Raw genomic sequence first — 23051 nt, 5'->3', positions numbered from 1 at the left:
CTCCTGGGGAAACAACATACAGGCTGCACCATTGACTTGCCAATTAATCCAAGGAGCCACATGGCCATTAGTTCGGGAAAGAGACGCTTGCTTGACTGTTTGCCTAGAGGTAAGAGCTAGGTTTGCAGCTGCCAAGCAGCGGGATGACAGAAATAAATGGTGGGAGAAATTAAGACTAAAAATATAAGTATTTCATTGTTTTGGCTTGGCTTCAAAGATATACCCGAGTGTCAAAATACGGCATCTTGCATAATATTCAGAAGATTAATTTATTATAAAAAGTCTACAAAATATGAATAATTTTCTAAGTCTTTTTAAAATAGCTTCACAGCAGGTACATTCTGCTAATTCCTATAAATTTCTAAAGCAAGTCCTCAAATTTAATATTTGAAAATCTGAAAGTGGGCCCATATCACTTTACAGAGCTATAAATAAGTTTCACATGGTAAATTCAATGAAGAAGTTATTAATATTCTGCAGGTTAACCATTATCTGTACATTAACTACAATATTGTTCATTTTTATCCGGCTTGCCTATTTTCTTGTTTGGGGTTCAGGATTTTTTTAATGGCTGCGCGATTAACTTTTCTACAGGAATTTTCATGTATGAAATGATGCAGTGAAAATCACTGTATTTGATCCTGACACTGAGAAATTGCTAACAGCTCATGCCTACTCTGAAGTTAATTAAGAACATCCTAGATATGCTCTTTGGGGAGGTATTTCAAGGTAATTCACAGGGAAAAAAAAATCAACGGAAAGCATCCAACTAAACAGCTGATATCTCAGCTCTGTTCTTTAAATGTATCTCAGCAAAACACAAGGGTATTGGGCTATGAAATGCAACTAAATAAAGTCATTTGAATTATACTTAGAAAAATATTTGTAGCTTTTTCTCACCTACAGTCACAGAAATATTGCTGTACAATTAACATATTATATTTAATACTCTAAAATATTTTCTGTCAGAGATATGTTGCCTTATTCTACATGACTTCCTGTCTTAATTGTGGCCTGGTTAATGGTAAAACAGCTGGGATGAAATCTCAGTCTCATAGAATCTAGTTGGGACCACTTTGTACTGTGCCAGCCTTTTTGCACTGAATCAGAACGAAAGGAGTCTCGGGCAGTCGACAGCTTCATCACTGCTTCCAAGTTCAGGTTGGCTGGGCTCCCAAATCTCTTGGGGTGTGTTGGCTGCCAAAGCAAATTAGTCTCACTTTATCTTTGGGGCAGTGACTTTGCTAACTTTATTGGCTGTGTGGGGCCTAGGCCTTCCAACATAAGCAGGTGACACATTAAAAAAAAAAAAAGTATAGTTAAGATATTGATCTCCTTCCCATCCAAAAATGACAGTACTGAAAGCATAATTAGAAAATCTACAAGGAAAGAATCCAGTTAGAGTACATGAAAGAAGTCAGGGCTTACATCATAGTTAAAAGTGGCCAAAAAAGTAATATAGAATCGCTGAAGAAAAAAAAAAAAAGACTGACATTAGGTCTAAATTTATAATCTGAAAAATATTAATACCATTGATGAAGCAGAGGAAACAAAAGACTATATCTAGCATATATCATTAAATATATATTTTTAAAAGATGGTAGAGGGAAAAGAACAGAATAAAAGAGGCAATCAAATGTGGAAATCACAAAAATTCAGATAGGTTTGAGTAAATCAGTTGAGGAGTTATATAACACTAATGTGCCCAAATAGAAATGTTTTACATAAGCTTCCAGTCTATATCTTCAGCATCCCAGGTTAGTAAGAAAATTGGAGGACTGGTTCTGTGTGTGTGTGTGTGTGTGTGTGTGTGTGTGTGTGTGTGCCTGTGCGCACACGCACATGCTTTTAAATAAGTAGAGAACTCTTTATTTCAAATATGCAGTTTCTAGGATACAAATGATGAGTATATACATTTTTAAAAGTTGTACTGAACTGAGAAATGATTAATGGACAGCTTTTCTCACTGTTAGCAATGTCCCCCCCTACAAATCAAGGGTAAAACTTCAGGAGGCCTGATCACCAGATATTCTTATTTGGTTGGTCTGAGAAGAGCCCAGGATAATTTCCTTTCTAATAATACCCGTTTAATAGCAAGAGACTTTCTTAGGTACCACTGCACCCCAGAACATTAAACAGCATTTGACACATGATAAATACCTTATAAATAATTCATAAATGAATGAGTGAAAAATTACTAATGATTAAATAAGTGAATAAAGCATACATGATTCTGACGAAAAATTGTCCATGGACCAAGCTTTGAGAAACAGTGACCTGGATTTTTTTTTTTAAGTAGGCTTAATGTCCAGAGCAGAGCCCACTGTGGGGCTTGAACTCACAATCCTGAGATCAAGACCTAAGCCGAGAACAAGAGTTGGACGCTTAACCAACTGAGCCACTCATGCACCCCAGGAATCTTTATTCCTCTTCTTTAATTTCAAAGAATGATGAAAATTAGTATTCACTGCCATTATAGACTGTTTAGAAAGCATGGCTTGTACTATCTGGCATCTACTTGAGTGAGATGACTCTGGTTTACCAATTTATGTTTCAAAAATAATTGGATGATGTATCAATTCTTTCTAAAAAGACTTTTCCTTCCTCAGGGATGAAACATTTTTTTTCCTTTCAGTTGTTAACTCAGACACTAGTGCTAAAGTTAATTGGATATGGTGTAAGCTGGCTTAACTTCATAGTAATCCTTTACTGTCAATCTTTGAATCTCCATACTTAATATCATGGGTTCTCTGAACTCCCTGCCTATGTTGATAGTAACAGCAACAACAACAAACAAATTTAGTGAAAGTAACTAAGCACTGACTGATATGACAAGTTGATGGCACACCTCCTCATATGATCTACCCATGGTCACTGATCTCAAATGTCATATTCAGTAAAAAGCTAGGAAATGAAGAGCTAAGCCTTAGCGGGGCTTCTGGAAAGGACTCTAGAAGTTTGGGATTTGGAGATTAAATATTGTGCCAGATCCTCTTAATGATCTAAGGCAAAGAAGATATCAAAGGTTAGGGGTCATTTCAACTTCTTAATTAAACCTGCTTCTCAGTTGTGACAAACTTCAATACAACTAAACCCCAAAGTGGACTTCTTGTACAAACAATATTGTTCTAGGAAGGATTTTAACTGTTCTAGGAAGAATTCGGCAAACGTGACAACAAAGAAAAAAGCTGATTTTGTATTTGTTGTAAATTTTTGACAAAGGGCTAGAAGTTAATATGCCACATTTAAATTTAAAATATATTACCCAATAAAATATTGAAATCCAAAGTAAAAAGCTATAAGGATTTGGAAAAGGCAGAGTTCAAACTTTATCTGAGTGATTAAGGAATTCTTAGAGGAGGAGGTATATCAGTGACTTGCATTTGTTGTCAGAATATTATAGAGATGTTCTATAATAAGCATGAACTATGAGAACCATTTATTACTAGCTGAATTAAAAAATTACTTTTAAGACATAAATCAGAATTTTAAACTAGCTGACAAAGCCTGACTTCTGCCTACTCCAACTCCTTTATTTTGGATTACATCCTTCTGAAATAACCATGTCACTTGTTCATTTCCCAAAGCATAATATTTTGCCCATACATTGTATAATGTCTTCCTATTATTTCTTTTGATACAACATAATCACATTAGATTTTCTCTGTATGTGTCTGGAGGCAATTTTGCCTACGGTTCCTTATAGCCCCTGGTGATCAAAAGAGAAAAGGCAACTCTAGCTGGTATGCAAGTATCTACACCTTTTCAGAGTCTCCACATTACACAAGGCACAGAGGCATCTAGTTTTATCTTGACATCGTGAATTTTAACAACAGCAAAGGACAAGATATATATCAGCTACATTCCCCTTTTCCTTTTTCTTTGCAAATTCTCAGGATCTTGGCATTGGGAGAACTGGGAGAAGACTGGAAATAATAGTAATGGGAATTAGGTTATTGTTTAAATTTCCTCTCTGATTCTGACTTACATTTGGACAATACTAGATTTCCATGTTGACCTTTATCTGCATTTTGGTCTTTATGACTCTCTGATTGAAATGGTCCGAGTCCCTGTTACCCTCACCGATTAGAGGGCCACAGCTTACAAAAGAGAACGGGTAAATTAAGAATTCAGCCAATTGAGATGGGAAAGGACAGCATTCTAGATATGGAACCACAGGATGTTTGAAAGGAGAAACTGAGTACATTTCTGAGCAAAGCAGAGATTGTTTTTCAAGGTGAGTTTGACATTAAGGTTTGATACATTCAAGGAAAATGAAATGATATTAGAAAAGGCTAAGAGAAACCTATGAGAATAAAGATTCTTGTATTTTGATGAAATGCCCTCAAAGACAATCCTAAATTCAGAGTCACCTTACATCCCTTTCCCTCTTCTCATTCTTTCCCTTTCCTGTTTTGTAAAATATCCCCAGGAATCGAATGTCTTGACTCATAACTGCAAAATCAACTAGCACATGTGATCCTATCTGAAATGAAATATCGCACTGACAGGGCACAATTTGGAGTCAAGTGACAGTCTTTATCAGGGTGTTGCATTTTTCTTGAAAGTTAGTTTCCCAACAGTAACCCCTCTAAATCAACGACAACTTCATTTTCTATATGAATAATGACTTCATTTGTCTTAGTATTCTATTGCCTCAGTGGTCTCCAACAAATACTATTTTAGAAGTACTGTGGACCACTTATTTTCTATTCTTCAGAGCATGCGTTTATGGATCTAACTACAAAAAGAGAAAAGAACAAGTCAATAACTGTGGAGGGACTCAGAAATATTTTGGGTTATAAGAAAATGGATAATCTCTACCAATAAAGATTGGGTAACTCTCAGAAAGTCTTTGGCTTTTATTATTCTGCTTTCTATTAAACCGTGCTCATTCTTCACTATGCATACATTTATTTACCTGAGAGATCAATGGAAGGTACTGTTCACACTTCGAAAAACAAAACAGAAGTACTCTCAGCAGAAAAGCAGAGTATGCAATAAACCAGTTCTACAGTCATAGCACAGTAGTGAAACTAGAAGCATTCTCATTGATTTAAAATTGAATAACAATATCAGAGCAAGTAGTGATAGTTGTATATTTTGGGATGGCAGAGACCCTAAAATTCTTTCAATTCAAAACAATTATGAAATTCTAAGTGAAGAATACCAATGTATTTTTTTACTCCTGAAGGACCTATATCTTCAGAATACTGTACTTATACCCTGTGCTTTCAGGTTTGTGCTGAACTGGTCAACATGATAATGGGTTGGGTTGTTTCCTGACACTTCTCTATTTCTCCCCTTTACTCTTCCGTTCTTAGTACATTGTTGCTAAAGTAATACATAATTAAACTATCCCCCTTAAGTTTCAACTGTTTATTTCTGTTATATGTAAAAGTAAAATTCATTTATCATAAATACTTGCATTTGTTTAAAGATCTGCTTGGCCCTCTAATGCTCTTATGTTCAAGAAAATTACTTTATCCATTTCATGAAATCAATTAAGATCACAGTGGCTTTCATTTTATAGGAAATATGAAGTCACTAAAACTTATAGGCTGATACTACAGTTGAAGAAGGACAATCTAAAGCAACATAGACTAGAAACTGACTAGAATTTTTATAATATTTTTAAAATATTGAGTGTTCAAATTAATAACATTACAAAAAATAGAGAATAGATATGAGAGATACTGATATTGAGAGATATTGGGCTCATAGTAGCAAGGTTTGGTACTGAGTGGATTGATAAGGCAATGTAAGAGAAAAACCAATCATAATTATTAAGTTTAATTTCTGTTTCCTTGGGATAATGGTAGCATCACTAACAAAAATGATCAAGTTATTTCCTCACATTTCTATCTCCATAATTAAGCCTGGTGTGGAATATTTACTTACCTTGGAATAAATATTGGTTGACTGAATAATTTCCAGTAGATATTTGGAAAAAGAAATTGGTATTGGCAAGGTGGGCTATGGAGATATTTGAAATGGTTTATTGCGGGGTGCCTGGGTGGCGCAGTCGGTTAAGCGTCCGACTTCAGCCAGGTCACGATCTCGCGGTCCGTGAGTTCGAGCCCCGCGTCGGGCTCTGGGCTGATGGCTCAGAGCCTGGAGCCTGTTTCCGATTCTGTGTCTCCCTCTCTCTCTGCCCCTCCCCCGTTCATGCTCTGTCTCTCTCTGTCCCAAAAATAAATAAACGTTGAAAAAAAGTTAAAAAAAAATGAAATGGTTTATTGCATAACACTAGCATAAAGAGAAGAGAAAAGGGAAATGATTTAATCGTGAATATTATTTATATTCAAGAATCAGGTACTGGTTAAGGGCTATGAAGGGAAAACAGAAAAGGTAATAATCAGAGGAAGAAAGCAAAATTCAACAGGAGTTGATCAGCATTTTCAAACATTGCAGAGAGGAAAAAGAGAAAAAAGAAAGAGAACCAGTGCTTAATGTATCAATTAAGAGGTTATTGTTGATCTTGCATAAAGAAAAATTTTCTAAATGGTGGAATAAACAGCCAACCGCAAAATAGTGAGGAGCAGAAAATAGAGGCAATGAGATCAAGCTCCTGTTTTGAAGAGTATATCCCTGACACCGTTCATGTTGCTGAAACTGATTTCACTTAGAATTTAAAAGGAAAACAAATAGATACTCTATGTATAAGCTGTACACGTGATTCTCTTCAACAATGTTCAGTATATAAATAGGAACATTACTTGCTAATTACAAGAGTTTCCAAATACAAAGAAAATAGAAAACTTAAACAGTTATTTAGTGTATTCTGTGTGTACAGTTTAACACACTGGCATTTTTCCGTAGAAAAATAAAATCTGTCAGCATGTACCTCCACCAAACAAAACCTATTTTTTAAATAGAAACACTCTTCAATTGTTATGCAATTATGGCAAAGGGTATGGAACCAAAGGAAACTTGTATTTAAATGGCTCCAAAATTCTTTAAAATAATGAAAAAGATTAGGGTGAATATTTCTCAATCAATTTAAAAAGCATACTAATTTAAAACAAAACAACAACAACAACAACAAAAAATCCCATGCATAACCCTCCTTGTGTACCTGACCTGTAGTGTATGTGTTTTCATAGATTTTAATACTGAGCTGAATATAGACACCATTCATGCACTTCCTGTGATTATACTCCATTACAATTGTTGAAGAACTATCAGTTCCCTTCATAAATCTTTCACTAGTTATCATTTTATTTTTGCTGGTTCACGTAATGCAACATATAACATCTAAGCATAATAGATTAACATTAAGAAAAACAAAAATTAAAAAAAATGAATTATCGGGGTGCCTGGATGGCTCAGTAGGTTAAGCGTCCGACTTTGGCTCAGGTCATGATCTCCCAGTTTGTGAGTTCAGGCCCCGCATCAGGCTCTGTGCTGACAGCTTAGAGTCTGGAGCCTGCTAAGGAATCTGTGTCTCCCTCTCTCTCTGTCCCTCCCATGCTCATGCTCTGTCTCTCTCTGTCTCTCAATAATAAATAAATGTTAAAAATTTAAAAAAAAAAACGAGTTATCGTGTGTCATATATAGTGCCCTCTTGGGCCATCTTTCTTCTCCCACTTTCCCCTTACTAGAATTTCTTTGCAGCAAAAAGGCAGATCCTCTTTTTGTACCTTGATATTTTTTTAGCTGCTCTATAATGTAGCCAGTGGCAAGTTTAATTGAGGGGACACTATAGAAAGACAGCTCTCATCCTCTGCCAAGGGTAACCACCCTTTGATAAAGCCAAATAGCTTTAAATGCCAGAATGGGAAGGCTGTGGACACTGTAGAAAAAAATGCTCATTTTGGAATAGAGTGTCAAGCCTCCCTCAAATTGAACCAGAAATGAAACTTCAGCACTACACCATTTTTTATCGCCTTACATATTGTTATGTGAATGAAGAATTATTGCAGAGAAAAGCATCTTTACTTTTACTGCTATTGCCATATGCTTTCCATGAGTAAATATATCTTTCATTATACTACTGTATATTGGTGTTTTAAGATGTGCTTTTAAAAAACTGTATTATGCCTTGAAAGTACATAATAGCCATGTTAAACAACTTTATTTTTCCAAGAAATGGTGCATTTTGTGAGTGTTATCTACTGTAATCATTTTGCATTTAACATGAATTGAACAGACATTCTCCTTCAGATGAACTTTCTGGTGACAAACTTTGAAATTGACAGATTAAAGCTGATTTGAAGTTGTCAAAATATGGTACAGCTATATGCACAAAATATGCATAAGATTTTACAGATGGTGGGCTACTAGTTTACACGGCAGCTATGTTAGTATACCCACTGCCAGTTAAATTAATAGCGTCACAATCTATCTTCTGTGGCAGGTGTAAATGACTTTTAGCACATCGATAACTAGTTCATAATGATGTCCCTTCAGTACTTAAGGTTTACCACTGATTTTGCATTTTGTACAAAATAACACATAAAATCTCCAGATTTTGTTATACGATGAGTTTTCAAATAAACCAAACATTTACAGACTTGAGGAGAATCTATTAAAAATAGCAGGCCTAGTCAATTATCAAATTATCTACTAATTCCTCCACATGACAATAGGGATTCCAAGTTATAACTTTCATCTTACACAGATGAGCATTGAAAGTGAACATTCAGGAAGACTCTGATATGTAAATGAACCCATGTAAAAAATCTTCCTGAAATAGCTGCTATTATAATGTGGACAGTTCAATGATTTGGAAGGTATTCTACAAGGAATATTAAATTAACTGAACAACTCCTCATGGCTGAACTAGTCTTTAGTAAAGGCTACTGATTTCACGATCATCATCAACATCCCCATTATTATTCATAATAATGCCTTAAATTTGTATAGCACTTTACAACGTGAAAAGCACTTTTACATGTAAAGTAATCCCTCTCCAATTTTAGTTCCTATTATGTGAGTTTCAAATATATGCAAATTTATTTCTATATATTTTTTCTCAACTACTAGAATATCAGTTCCACTCACTTCTATTGAAGATCATTTTGAAAAAAGAAAACTGGGTGTTGGGAACCTCTAAAGGAATTTAAAGTGGGTTGTCCAGAAATAGAGATTCTTACAATAGAGTCTTTGAAAAGATAAAGAACGAAAAGGAAAAAAGATTCACATCACAAAACCACATCAGATGAGAAAAGGAATGGATGGAAGTAAGAGAGCTTTGGCAGGAAGTTATTTTGGGTGAGATTTCTAAGAATATATCATCCAGGCTACAAGGGAGGCCATTTGTGAAATTCCTACTCAGTAATATTGAGGAGGTCATATAAAGTGATCAGATAGTTTTTTGGCTTAAGCATCCATGTTACTGTATGTCCGATAGTCCACTTTCAGACATGGGAGATGAGAATCAACAAACTGGAGTCATAAAAATACAAAAGCATTGTATATTTGTTAGAAGGCACAGATACAGTAGAGATAAAAAAAAAGCTATTCAGTGTGTTATTATCTGAAAAATGAAAAACTAATGTATAAGCATCTTCTTTAAACTGCCGAGAAGAAAGAACCCGAAAAGTTTATATCAAGTACAAGAAGAGAAATGAAAATGGTATAATACCCATTATTACTACTTGAAAATGTGTAAACTGTCATTGATTTTTTTATACTGATACCTTAATCTAACACCCCAACTTTGTTTCAGTAAAAGTTGATTGTATCTATAACTCTAAACCTCGGACCTCAACCCTGTTTTATTCTCCATTTCAATTGTAAATTGAAAACTGCTGAGAAAATTTTGTTGACTTAAGATTCACAAACATCTTTCAGTATAAATTTAGTTTCACACGATTTTCTGGAAAGTTTCCAAATCATAAAAGGAAAAAAGCTACAATAAAAATAATAAATGAAACTAGGAAGGCTACTTTCAGACATGATCTCCAATTGGTAGGAATTCACAAATTCTGAATAGTGTTGTTAGATGAGTGGCCCCAGATAAATCACACCTCCAGATTTTCGTACCTTTGTGTGATCTCCTCCCACACTGAGAGTTGGTCTGGTCATGTGACTTGCTTCGGCCCACCAAACATTAGTAAACATGAAGCAAACGTGGGCTTCTTAAACATTTGCCCATTGGAGGTTTGCTACTTGGAACCTACTTTCTTAGAACTTGGAAACCACGAATCTTTGAGGTAGCTCAAGCTTGACACACGGAATGGCTGGAGGACAACCAAGCAACAAAATCAACATTCACAGCCAAGGACCCACACGTACTGTTCCATTCAGTTCATTGTACGATGCCTGTCTTCCATGTGATCCCCGATGAAGATCCCAACAGTGTGAAACACAATTTTGAGCAAATAAAATACTGCTTATTTTAAGCCACTGAGTTTTGGAGTGGTGTGTCAGGCAGCCGTAAGACTTTTTATAGCAGTTGGTGAGTTTCAAAACTTAGATGATGGTAAAACAAAATATCAGTAAGTATAGAGGCTGAATTTAATAAAAATCATAAAATGGCCTCTGATTACATAACATCACTCTTTAATTGTAATCATACTTACTATTTGTACCAAAACATAGCTTCATTTGAGTTTAAACACAATAAAAAAAATATCTTGGCTACTTCAACTGGCATAGATAGTATGCATAGTTGTAATTTTCTAAAAAAATTATAGGAATAACACATTTAAACTATTGTAATGCTGCTGTGTTCTATTTTTGCCGAGAATATCCTTTACTCCAAGAAACAGAAGACATTTAAGTATGTCAAATGTAAGTGCAAAGGACACTAAAAATGTTTTTTCTTTGGAAAAAGTGATTGCTATTTCATATAATCACATTAAAGTTTTAGACACACAATATCTGTTTTCCATTTGTATAATACACATATGTATTCAACTTTATTCTCAGATACCAAATTGTTTTTGGTAGCCTATGTTGTAAAAGATATACTGACATCATATATGATACAAGCACAAATATTCCTGAATGATTATCAAATAAAAGAAATTCTATGTTTGATCACATTTCCATTACTGTATAAATTGTAAAATTAGACATAAAATCTTCTACAATGGAGAGATTTGATCTAAATCATTAAAATGAAGCTAATATATTTTGGCATGCATGTAAAGGAAAGAAGAAGATATAGATTGCTCTAGTTACCCACATTTGCCATATATTTTCTGTGATGCAGGGAGTAAAAATGGGGTGGAGCATACTATCTTATTTTTTCAAGATGGGAAAGATCACTGAAGGCCAAAGACTAAAAGCAAATGTATAAGATTTATTGCTGCTTTATAATTTCCTGAATCTATAAGAATGATACAGAATTTAATTGTGAGTAAAATAAAGAGTGCATTTTCATACGCTCCTTTCCCACCCCCCAAAAACTTGGGAATTTGTCATCCTTATTTCTCATTCGTTTACATTTGTTTTACGTTATTTATAATGCTTTTGGGAAAGCTGTGACTTTTGACAGTTGAAAATGAACCAAGAAAGAGAGGGAAGAGGCTGCTGAATTTAGAAATATGAATTTAATCCAACATAAACAGAAGTAGAATTCAAATTCACATAATTTCGCAGTAAAATTTTACACATTGGAGGTGCTACCTATCAATGAATATCTATATTTATCAGGACATGTCTTGTCACAGGTAAAAGAAATGCATTGTTAATAATCTCATCATTTGAAATTAAAATCAATACATAAATAATGCAGATTATTTTCTTAAAAAAATGAAAGAAGCTGCTACCTTATAGGATCAACAAGGTTTTGGACAACACTTTACAACAGTTAAGTTTACTGGAACTGAGAAGTCAGTGATACTATGCATGAATTATTGGTCCTCTATAGGCATCACATCAAATGAGGGCAATATAGTAAGTTAGTGCAATCACTCTGGTTTTTTTTTTTTGTTTGTTTGTTTTTTAATATCACTACTCACCACGGTAATGAAACCAGTCATCATTAAAACTAAAGAACTGGTAAGGTGGAATCAACTAAATCAATTTATATGATTTAACTAGTTTCTATATCTTCTACTTAAAAGACTGTTCCTGCTTCATTTGGTTCAATATTTTCATATAGGACATACTGATATAGGTTGAATTAATGTTCATTGTATATTTAAGTTGTGAACTGTCAAATGAATATATTCAACTAAACATGTATTTTTTACTATTCTTTATTGTTTTTGACCTTGATGGTTTTCAAGAATATTCACAGCACATAACCTCTTAAAGAATTAAAACTTGTCAAAAATATCTGACACTTTTCTTGTTCATCAGATTTGAGAAAACAAATTAGTGACATATAAGATTCTTATATAATGAGCTCTATAACTTTCAAGTTTTATTTGGAACCAGAACCCATTCTAACATAAAGGTACATTTTTGCTGTTTTCTTACATGATCCTGTACAAAATTTAATGCATCTATAAATATAAATATGAATATATAAAGCACACAGAGTAACTTAGATTTGGGTATTTTTCTGTTAATTCTTGAGAATATTAAGAATCTCTTATGGTTTGTGCAGTAAGGACAAAGATAGAGTGAAGAAAGAAGAAAGAAAGAAAGAAAGAAAGAAAGAAAGAAAGAAAGAAAGAAAGAAAGAAAGAAAGAAAGAAAAGGAATACAGGATGGTCAGAAAGACAAAGTCCAGGGGGAAACCAGCAGGGTCTAGAAGCTATGTGTTAATTCAACATTGGAGGAGGGGGATCAGCAAGTAAAGGCATGGAGATATTGTGAAAGTAGTGAAACAGTGCCTCTGGGGTAAGAGAGGAGGAGAAACAGCCATAAAAATTTAAAGGGCGCTAGAAATTTACTCAGATGCCAAAGGGAATCTGTGGAAGAATTTATTGGATTCCCTGCATGAGAAATTTAAAGTTCAAATACAACATCTCTGGGCTTATTGACTGATGCACTAAATGAATAGGAGATGTCTTTGCGTTTTCTCTATAGACAGATGCATCATATATTCAAGAACATACACAAATCCATATACCTCTGCATATAACAAAATAATATATTTATGATAAATTCAGATACAGAATTCTTTTCATTTAAACGTGTTACATAAAATATAATTATTACAGAAGCATTTCTTGTAGATGACTCATTAAGGCTATTTAAGAAACAAAATATTATTTTATGCAATAGAATATTCTACATATTTATGCACCATTTACTTATTTGTAGCATAAACTATCGTATAGCGTAACGCTTGTCAAACTCAAACTGGCACCAGACAAAGTTTAACAGGCAAGGAAGACTTTGTTCAAGACTTTGTTCAGACTTTGCTCAGTCTGAGCTCAATTTGATTGAAACAAAGAGATGAAGAGTTTTTAAGAGCTGGGATGGAGAACAAACTGAGGGTTGATGGGGGGTGGGGGAGAGGGGAAAGTGGGTGATGGACATTGAGGAGGGCACTTGTTGGGATGAGCACTGGGTGTTGTATGGAAACCAATTTGACAATAAATTATATTAAAAAAAAAATTCTGGGATGGGAAGAATGCTAGGCCACCTGCATTTTCTAATTGGGTTTACTCAAAAGAAAAGAAAACTTTCTCATATTTTTATGACAGGAGGTAGTTTTACAGCTTTGAGCAAAGTGTCCCCAAGAAGTTAGGTTCCTAATCTCCACAGAGACTGAGAAATGGGGGTGCCATCTTCCTTGATGATCTGTTTTAAAGGAATGATTTTCAGGTCTTTGAGAAAGACATTCCTGACTTCTAAAGTTAACAAGAAGCTTTTAAAAACATTTACCTCTCAAAGGGGCAGAGAAAGATTTTATAATTATGTATTTCCTAAAATAAATGATCTAAAAAAAAAGGGAGGTCAGAAGCCTAGAGAAAAGAGGAAGCCTATCTAAAGTTAAGCTGAGGAGCACATTAAAGCCATTTTGGTCTTGCCACAAAGCATTTCATTTCATTTTTCAACAATATTTTGAAATGCATTTCTCTTACCTTTTATTGTTCATCCCATGTTGATCCTTATGTTATTTAATATTTGAATATATAAAATATTTTTAATTGTAAGTAAAAACATAATCTCTTCTTAGAGTACAGCTCTATAATGTCTCGATCTATTCATATGATCTATGAATCTACTATCCTGAGAGGATTTTCATGGTATAATCAGTTTTCAGTCAGGTGATACTGTGATCAATTATAAAAAAGCAAACCAACAAACCCTGGTTCCTAAACACTTAGGTAAATTAAAAGAAGTGTAGATTTTTTTTAAATATTGTATCCACTCCTCAAAAATTCTACCAGTGTTCTTTAAGGAATAATTTAATTTGAGTATTTTACAATGAAATAAACTGGCAGGAAAGTCTTAATAAGCATAATGTAAAAAAAAATGGGAGAGATTTTTTTCTTTTATTTCTATTTTAAAGTTTGTTTTAGACATAATATAATTTTAGTATTAGAAGGAAAACAGCTATCTCACAGAAAAATCTTTAAACTCGTTCAAACACAAGCTTTCATTAAAAGGAACTTAAAACCTGGGGTGCCTGTGTGGCTCAGTAGGTTTAGCATCTGACTTTGGCTCAGGTCTTGATCTCAGCATTTGTGGGTTTGAACCCCCCATCAGGCTTGCATCTGTCAGCAGGGTGCCCGCTTCAGATCCTCTGTCTCCCTCGCTCTCTGCCCCTCCCCCGCTCATGCTCTCAAAAATAAGCATTAAAAAAAGGAAGTTGAAACCTATGTTTATAAAAATTACTGTCACTTACAAAATGCATTATACTATATATTAGCCAAATTCAAATTCCTCAGTAGGCTTTCCTCTTCTCCTCTTGGCTACTGATATTTAAGAAGGGAAAATAGAAAGACAAGAATATCTGGGATATCTGAGAGGAATATGAGAGTGGGGTCAAGAGTTTCTCAAACGACACAGGGCTCTCTGTTACCAGCCATTCTAATCCACCTTTGGTAAGAGAACATTTCTCCCTCGAGTCTCTTTGAAAGTCACAAATGATGAGAGATGTTACTAAGGTTGTGTTTTGCATATAAATTTTATAGAGGTTAGGGGAAAAAGAGAAACAATATTCTAGAATAGTATCTAGTACATAGTAAGCTTCAATAGTCGCTTGTGGAATGGAGAAATAGCCTCATTTAACAAACATTGAAAATAATTAATATAACTTGCCAATCTTATCTCTGTTAAATTCAGTAAATATTTTTTGAACATCTACTACATTCCAGTCATTCTTATCCATGATACAAATGTTTTCAAATTACCTGAAAGGTTAACTTGAGTAGGCTAGATCAGCCTTTGGACTATTATTTGAGAGAGCTAGAGGGTCCCCTTCTCACCAGGTATAATGGAATGAACTGAAAGCTATCCATTTTTCTTGGGAGATAAAGTTGGGAGTCAGGTTCTATTTGAAGCTGCTGATACCACCTATTCTGAAGGCCCAGACAAAGTTCTCATATTATATGGCAACCTATTTTCCAGAAGTTGGCTTAGAAATTAGGGAAATAATGTTAAGTTGTTATTTTTAAGGAGTAGGGTCAAAGTCACATTAATAGAAGGGATGTGCCTTTTTCATGAGATCAGACTATGTTAACTACTGCTGTAAGCATACTTGCTTTGAAGTAATTTTTTTCCAGAGATTTCCACAATGGCTACTAGACTATTCACTTACTCCTGTTATCTTACCCTTAAAGAATAAGAATTCATTAAAAGGAGGAAAAATAGTGGAGACTGAAGCCTACATCAGTGGACATCAAAGACAGACAGGCATATTTTTGATGCAAGGAGGCACTGGCAAAACCAAAAGTTAAAAGCTAGAGAGGGTATTTCAGGAGAATGAAGTGTGTGCATGGAGGGGGGGCAGGTGTGTGTGGGTGTGCAGGCAGGATAGAGGGGCATGGAGATGTGAGAAGCAGTGATGAAAATCTGGCGGGAAGACATTGCATAAGGAAAGCTTAACACTTATGACCATCCCCAAACCTTTTCATTATAAGAGAATGAATTAGGTGGTGAGGCAAGTCTTGGCCTTCTATTTTTTTGTCATTCTGCCATATACACCTATCAAGGTCAACCTAAATTTGATTTGAAGAGATAGTTGGGCTAGCCACTCTGTAGCACCACTTTTCCAACCTGTATCTTAGGTGGGGTCAATCCTAGGCTTGATGTTAAACTGATAAAGAAGAATCTCTGGATATACTAGAGATGTCTTTTAGGAAGCCCAAGAATAAAGGAAATCATGTGCTAACAATGATGAAAGAAGGGTAAAGAAGAAGGAGTGAGCAAGGAGTCTATAAACAAATGCTGCTTCTGATAAGAGGTACCTCGCCAGCTAGACAACATTCACCCCTTTTTTTCTTCTTCTTTTTGCCTATTGTTCCTACCTTCCAGATTTCTTCTCCCTTCTTCTTATACAGTAACATAATCACTAGTCTCTGTTTGCTGTTGATGCTATTTAGACAAAGAATAAAAAATGGATGATCTGTAGTTCTGGCCTTCCTGGTAGTTATTTATAATCCCATAAGAGCTTGTTAAAACAAAAGGATTGAGTTGCCAATTGAAGGAAACTGTGAGCAGGAAATGTATGCTTTTCTTCCTATCCCTTTCCTCTATTCCTACCACCCTACTTCTTAACTCACCAAACCAGCTCAGCAGGGGATCAAGATGCTTCCCATCTGCTCTTAGCTACAGACCACTCACCAACACTTCCTCATATACTCAAGTGTATCACACAAAAGGTGCAGAATTTCTTTATGGAAATTAAATAGATCAAGAGAATTTTTTGCAGAGTTATTCAGAATTGGGTCCCATAAAAGATGATATTAAATTATTTTTAAATTCATGCATATGTTTAATTTGAAGTAAGGAGAAGCAAAAATAAAATATCACAAAATAAACAAAGAAATAAGCCTTTTAAATAGTTCAAAAGTGCACAAATACAGGGTAGGAGTCGAGTGATTAGAAAATTTTTCTAGGTACTGTATCAACAGTAATATCGTATGTGAAATGCTTTGGAAACCACAAAACATTACTTTTTGCATTTTTTCATCTGTTTTTCATTATCTCAACTTTTAATTCCATCAAAGCTCAAGCCTTATTCCATATTTTCACTTTGAACCCATGACCAATATTTCGCTCAGTTATTCATTTCATATCAACTGCTCTTAGTCATCTAAGGGATACCTGAAAAAATCTTTAAGAAGTATTAGCACACTTGAACCAGTTGTGAAATTAAACATCTTTTAAAGAAAACCAGTAAAAATTACCTGTATCCCATCTCCTATCAATGACTATATATTGTCTGTCTGTCTCTCTCTACACATATGTATATGAAATCTGAATTCTATCTCTATATATCTATATATAGATAGATAGATAGAGAGATAGATAGATATATCTCTATATATATCCATCATGTATCTATATCTATCTATCTATCTATCTGCATACATTAGAATTCTATCTAGTAGTTCACCATGAGGGTCATTAAACATTTAAAAGTATAAATATATGTAGCATTATCGCTATTGTTTTTGCTTTTTTAACTCAAAAGTCAACTCACCATTCAGGATTTTGGATACATATCAACTTTCCTTAGACAGGATAATTTAAGAATATCCTTTTGCTTTGTTTTCTTTTGTTTGTAAATTGACAACAAGAACCAATCATTATAATATAAATAATATATAAACTCATTGAGTGCTTATGATGTCCCTTGAGTTTCATGTATTAAATACTTTAATCCTTACAACCATCTTAGAGAATCAGTACTACTCTTTTCCTGTCATGCATATGAGGAAACAGGGGCCCTGAGAAATTAATTAAAATTCCCCTAGTCCCCTCAGCCAGCAAGTGGAGAGGTGGGGTTTCTAACCTAGGCATTGTGGCTCCAGAACCCATGCTCTTAAAAGCTATAATATTTTGCCTCTCATATCTTATAGACAATAGACTGCATCCTGGGAGAAACATGACTGCACGTGGGAAAAGGTAAGAGACTTTGCTAGATAAAACATTACACTTTAGGAAATGATAGCATATACAGGAAGCAATGTTAAAGAAAGTTGAGTCAAAATGTCCATAGTAGTAGACATTTCTCAGATAATATTTTGCATTCGCTCTAAAGAATAATCCAAAGGATATAGTCAAGCCTGTATGTTTTGCAGAGAGTTCAGACTAATGTATACAGAACTATTTTAAAAGGCAAATTGTAGATTGGTGGAAGTTTGCTAGATGTGCATTTCATTTCTAGGTCACAGAACCTAAGTCTATAAAAGGGAGTTGGGCTAGATTATCTGTATGCTCTTTTTTAAAATCTGAACATTGTGTGGTCTCATAATAAAGGAAAAGAAAATATAATTTGCAATAAAGCCATTTAACAAATACATTTCTGTGCTTAAAATGATATGGTTGGATAACCTTGTTTCTAAGTATTTCTTTAATGATAATGGAAGTATATAAAAATATTTGCTATTTAAATTTAAAGGCAAAGATAAAAAAAATCCAAGAAAATTTTAGGAAGAATATAATTAATAAGCAGATATTTATTGAATACGTATTGTGTGCAAAACACTGCTGGGAAACATGTAAAATGATTCTAAATTATGGCACTACTTTATCAGGATTTTAAATTTTGAGTAGAGATTTAAGACCAACATGCATGAAATAATAGCAAACAACTGTGTGAATATCATTAAACAATTAAGCTGATTTTATGCGCAAGTAACAGAGAAGCCAACTCAAAGTAGCTCAGATAATGTAGATACTGCAGGGGAAAAGAAAATTTGCTTGAATATGTAAGTAAAATTGAGCAAGTTTACAGAGGAGTTTAGATGTTTAGTTCAGACACAATTTGATAAGCAGCAATGGCAGAAGGTGGAATGTATTGGAATAAATAGAAATATTAGAGAAAAGCTAGAAGTTGGGATACAGGTTTAGGAGATTATTCAGTAAACAGGTACAAAGATTTTGGCCTACAACTCAAAGAATGAAGTTATTGCTGGAATTCAATGCATTCCACAATTCATGCCACCACTACGAGTTTAAGACACAAGGGTGAGCTCGAGGATGTGCGATGAGCAGAAGCATTGATCAGGCCAGTCATAATGGGGGATCGTGTTCTCTTTTATGCCATGGAAGCTGTCAGGAGACTTTAATTATGAGTTCCAAATCAGGGACTTTCTTGGGATGCTCACATGTATTAAAAAGATCAGAAGAGCCATAAGTTAAATATCAGTCAGTCTCATATGTCTCCAGTGAATGCAGAGACTATTCCAAGACAAAACTATCACTTCATTATTGTTTTGGATTTCAGAGAAGGAACATCTATAGTTCAAGGCATATGCCTCACTCACTGACAAGAAGGCCAGGGTAGGGGTGTGTGGCCCTGGAGGAGAGACTAGAAGTCTACTTACTTTTTTTTTTTAATGTTTATTTATTTTGAGACAGAGTGTAGGCAGGGGTTGGGGGGGAGGGGTAGGGACAGAGATAGAGGGAGAGAGAGAATCCCAAGCAGGCTCCGCACTGTCAGTACAGAGACGGATGCGGGGCTTGAACCCACGAACCATGAAATCATGAGGATGCTTAACTGTCTGAACTACCCAGATACCCCTAGAAATCCACTTTCTCAGAAGCTCCTGATATTTAGAGAAGGTTGGCAGCAAATGGATTTGGGTTCTTCTTTACTTTCAGAGGCTGTTTTCTGATGTAGAAAACATTTCTTAGTAATAAGAAATTTTAGATAAGAATCAATTTTTTTCTTATCTATGTCAATGTTCATCTATGTAAAACCTTACAGAAATCACTTTTGACTCTAAAATTCAACATTCCCGCTTTTAAAGCAGGAAGAATACTATGTACCTCTCACAGAGATACGTAAGTTTTCATAAAATATTCACAATACTATACAAATACATTACTAAGAAATATGAGCTATATAAATTATCTTAAATATGTTTTTTTTACTGAAATCTACATTTCCTTAGGTACTTAATTTTAAATTAAGCATGACTTGTACAAATTTAGCGGGCATGCTTAATATTTCCTTCACAAAGAAAAAAAACATTGGAAGAAATGCAAAACCAACCCTCAGATTCTGTATTCAGTTTGGGAGCATATTCTATAAAAGAAAATATATTCTACACTCCCAAAGAGAATGCCAAAAGACGAGTAAAGCAGTCATGCTGATCCTACCTTTTATATCAACAACAAGAAGAAGAAGCCTTCGTGCTTTCAACCAGGTTTGAATACAGGAAAGCAGCTGGGGCCTAGAATCCTCTTTCATCACCTCAGGGTGTGACATGATTATTCAGGAAAAATCAAATTGACTTTATAACTTCGGAAAGGTACATCTACAAAGAAAAGAACAGAAATGAAAAACTGTAAATTATAGTTCCCTACTTGAGCAGGCCAAATAATTCACCCTGGTCTTAGGAATATCTCCTATGCCACAGGGATGGAGAATGGCTTCTGTGTGAAAAAGGCTGAAGTTCAGTGAAAAGGGCTTTATAATTCCTTACATTTACTTGTGTTTTTTTCATTAATAGGAATACTAGAAATAAGTTGAAATATTATATAGATGTGTGTATATCCATGTCTAGATTTCTCTGTCTCTATAGATCTATAGAGATTCTATACACAGAGAGAGAATCCTTTATCAGAAGCAAGTATAAAAATTATACTTAATTTTTAAAAATATTTAAATTTTGAAAAGATTATTAAAATAATTTATTTAAATCCTTTTTACCTTAAATCCATAATTCAAATCCTGTATGTAAAAATAATGTGATCTGACCAAATTGTGGTTTTTATAGTGGCTTGCATGGAAAGATGCCTACTGAAATACAAGTGCCCTTATCTCCACATTTTAAGCTTCATGTATTTTCAGTGTGCCAATAATGGTCCATAAATCCTAATAGGAGAAAGTAAGCTCATTCTCTGGAGAGCAGATAAGAAGCTCAATTAAAAAATCCCCTTCTCACAACACTTGTTGATTCAAGTGTGAGGACTTAGATTTCACAGTCATTTGCATCTGTGAATAAGATTACATAAAGAATACTACCCTCTTACATTTGCACTGTCACCTCTTCACATGTTGAGTGACTTGCACGAGAAAATTCTGTGATAGCCTCAAATAATTTAATACTGCCCTCTAGAGGCATTATAATAGCATTGAATTTGCTCCTTCCGGTGTGGTTTTTGAAAATTTATTTCCCTAAATTTAAAAGTACAACTTTTTGAAAACCCATACAAGGTAAATTAACATAGAGATGTTCTAAGAGTTATATCAATTTCAAATTTAATGTACAAGTATCAAATTGTTGGCCAGGTGGCGATGTATACACTGGAATCTCCAGTTGCTATGGTTTTTCTGTGAAACCCTGAAAAACATGGGTAGGAGTGGTCAGTATAAATAGCCCCACCAAAAAACACTTCAATTAAAATTAAGAATTTGAAATCAAGAAATATTTCTTTCCCTCTAAGAAGAAAGTAAAGCAGTAAACTAAGAGCATTCTCTTTCAGACATGAGTAATAGGCAATTTGCTAAAATATGAGTCAGTGAAAAAGAAAAATCAGACTGCTTTTAGAACAGCATCTTAGGAAGACTTTTATGGATAGATAAATAGATTAAGGAAAGTATATTTGGATTTGCCATACGAAAACTAGAAACTGAATTGAAAGGGGAGAGGATATTCAGATATATGAGATTTCTGTAAGAGAAAAAAAATCCAAGTAGCATGAATTCTAGATACTAAGAAATCCCTAGAAGTTTGAAAACTAAGAAACTTTGAAGAGCTTTGTCATAAAACATCAGGTGGTTGGAGAGCAGAAGGACTGGGCATAGGATTTTTATTTTAAAAGAAAAGTTCTATGTTTTCCACACAGGACTGAAAGAAGAAATTTTGCTTCATCATTTTTAGTCATTTTAGGAAATGGTGTGCAATGCCTGTTGTCTTCCTTATTGGTAGGCAGGAAGCTATTCGGAAGTAAAATTCAGTGTCTGTTTCCTCCAATAAAGACGATTTTATGAAGTGTTTATACTGGAAATGTTGTTTGTTATCAATACAAAGTAATACATTTCTGGGGTGTCTGGGTGGCTTAGTTGGTTAAATGACCAACCCTTGATTTTGGCTCAGGTCATGATCCCAGGGTTGTGGATTTGAATCTCCTTTCGGGCTCCACGCTTGGCTTGGAGTCTGCTTAAATTCTCTCTCTCCTTTTACCTCTCTGTCTCCCTCTTTCACTAAAACAAAACAATACAAACAAAACCAAGTAATACATTACTAAATCTACCACAATGTAGAGCAATTTCAAAGACAGTGCTTGTTGAAAAATTACTTGACAATTATCTGTAAAGTAAATTACTTCCACTCATTTTTCTATCTTGTTGCTAGAAATCAAGGATCTATTCCCATACCTATAAGCTTAAAATTTTTCTGTATCAGTAAATGTTGTGGACAGATTGTGTTGAATTACAAAACCAAGTATTCAAAATCAAATTTTGTCAAATTTAAGAAATTTGTGCTAAATACAGGTATACACTGAGGGCAATTTATCTACATTTGCAAATATATTCTTAGTCATATAGAGATCATAAAATCTATATAATTTATCATTTAAATACACACACAGTTTAAATGACTTTCAAAAGGGGCACCTGTGTGGCTCAGTCAGTTAAGCGTCCAACTCTTGATTTAAACTCAAGTCTTGATCTCATGGTTCATGGGTTCAAGCCTCCCGTCAGGCTCTGTGCTGACAGCGCAGAACCTACTTGGCATTCTATCTCTCCCTCTTTCTGCCTCTCCCCCATTTGTTCTCTCACTCTCTCTCTCTCTAAAAATAAGTAAATAAACTTTAAAAAAAATGACTTTCAAAACAGGAAATAAATGACTTGTTTTTGAAAGGAATAATTGCTAAATTAATGTAGTGACTTTATAAGAATTTTAGAAAAAACAGATATGTATAAAGAAATATTCTGGATTTTAGTTAAACTGTAATTTTAGAGGACAATGTCACAGAAATAAAAAGTATTTATTTTACAAGCTTAATTAAAGTTCATGCATTCATGTTTTATCTCCCTCCTCTCTAGGTTGCCTTAAATAATCATTCAA

The 23051-nt window shown here is 34.3% G+C and overlaps 1 long non-coding RNA gene across 1 annotated transcript; it reads right to left on the bottom strand.

Annotated features, from left to right (window-relative positions):
* Positions 1–20185: 20185 nt before the first annotated feature.
* On the bottom strand, positions 20186–22199 carry LOC123385019. Its single transcript, XR_006596965.1, has 2 exons — positions 22060–22199; positions 20186–20291 (listed from the first exon to the last, which is right to left on the bottom strand). It is a non-coding gene; the product is annotated as an uncharacterized LOC123385019 (long non-coding RNA).
* Positions 22200–23051: the final 852 nt, after the last annotated feature.

Source organism: Felis catus, chromosome A1 (assembly GCF_018350175.1).
Source record: "Felis catus isolate Fca126 chromosome A1, F.catus_Fca126_mat1.0, whole genome shotgun sequence".
Classification (NCBI taxonomy): domain Eukaryota; kingdom Metazoa; phylum Chordata; class Mammalia; order Carnivora; family Felidae; genus Felis; species Felis catus.
Note: the sequence above shows the minus strand (reverse complement) of the source record. Positions and strands in the feature narration are given on the sequence as shown.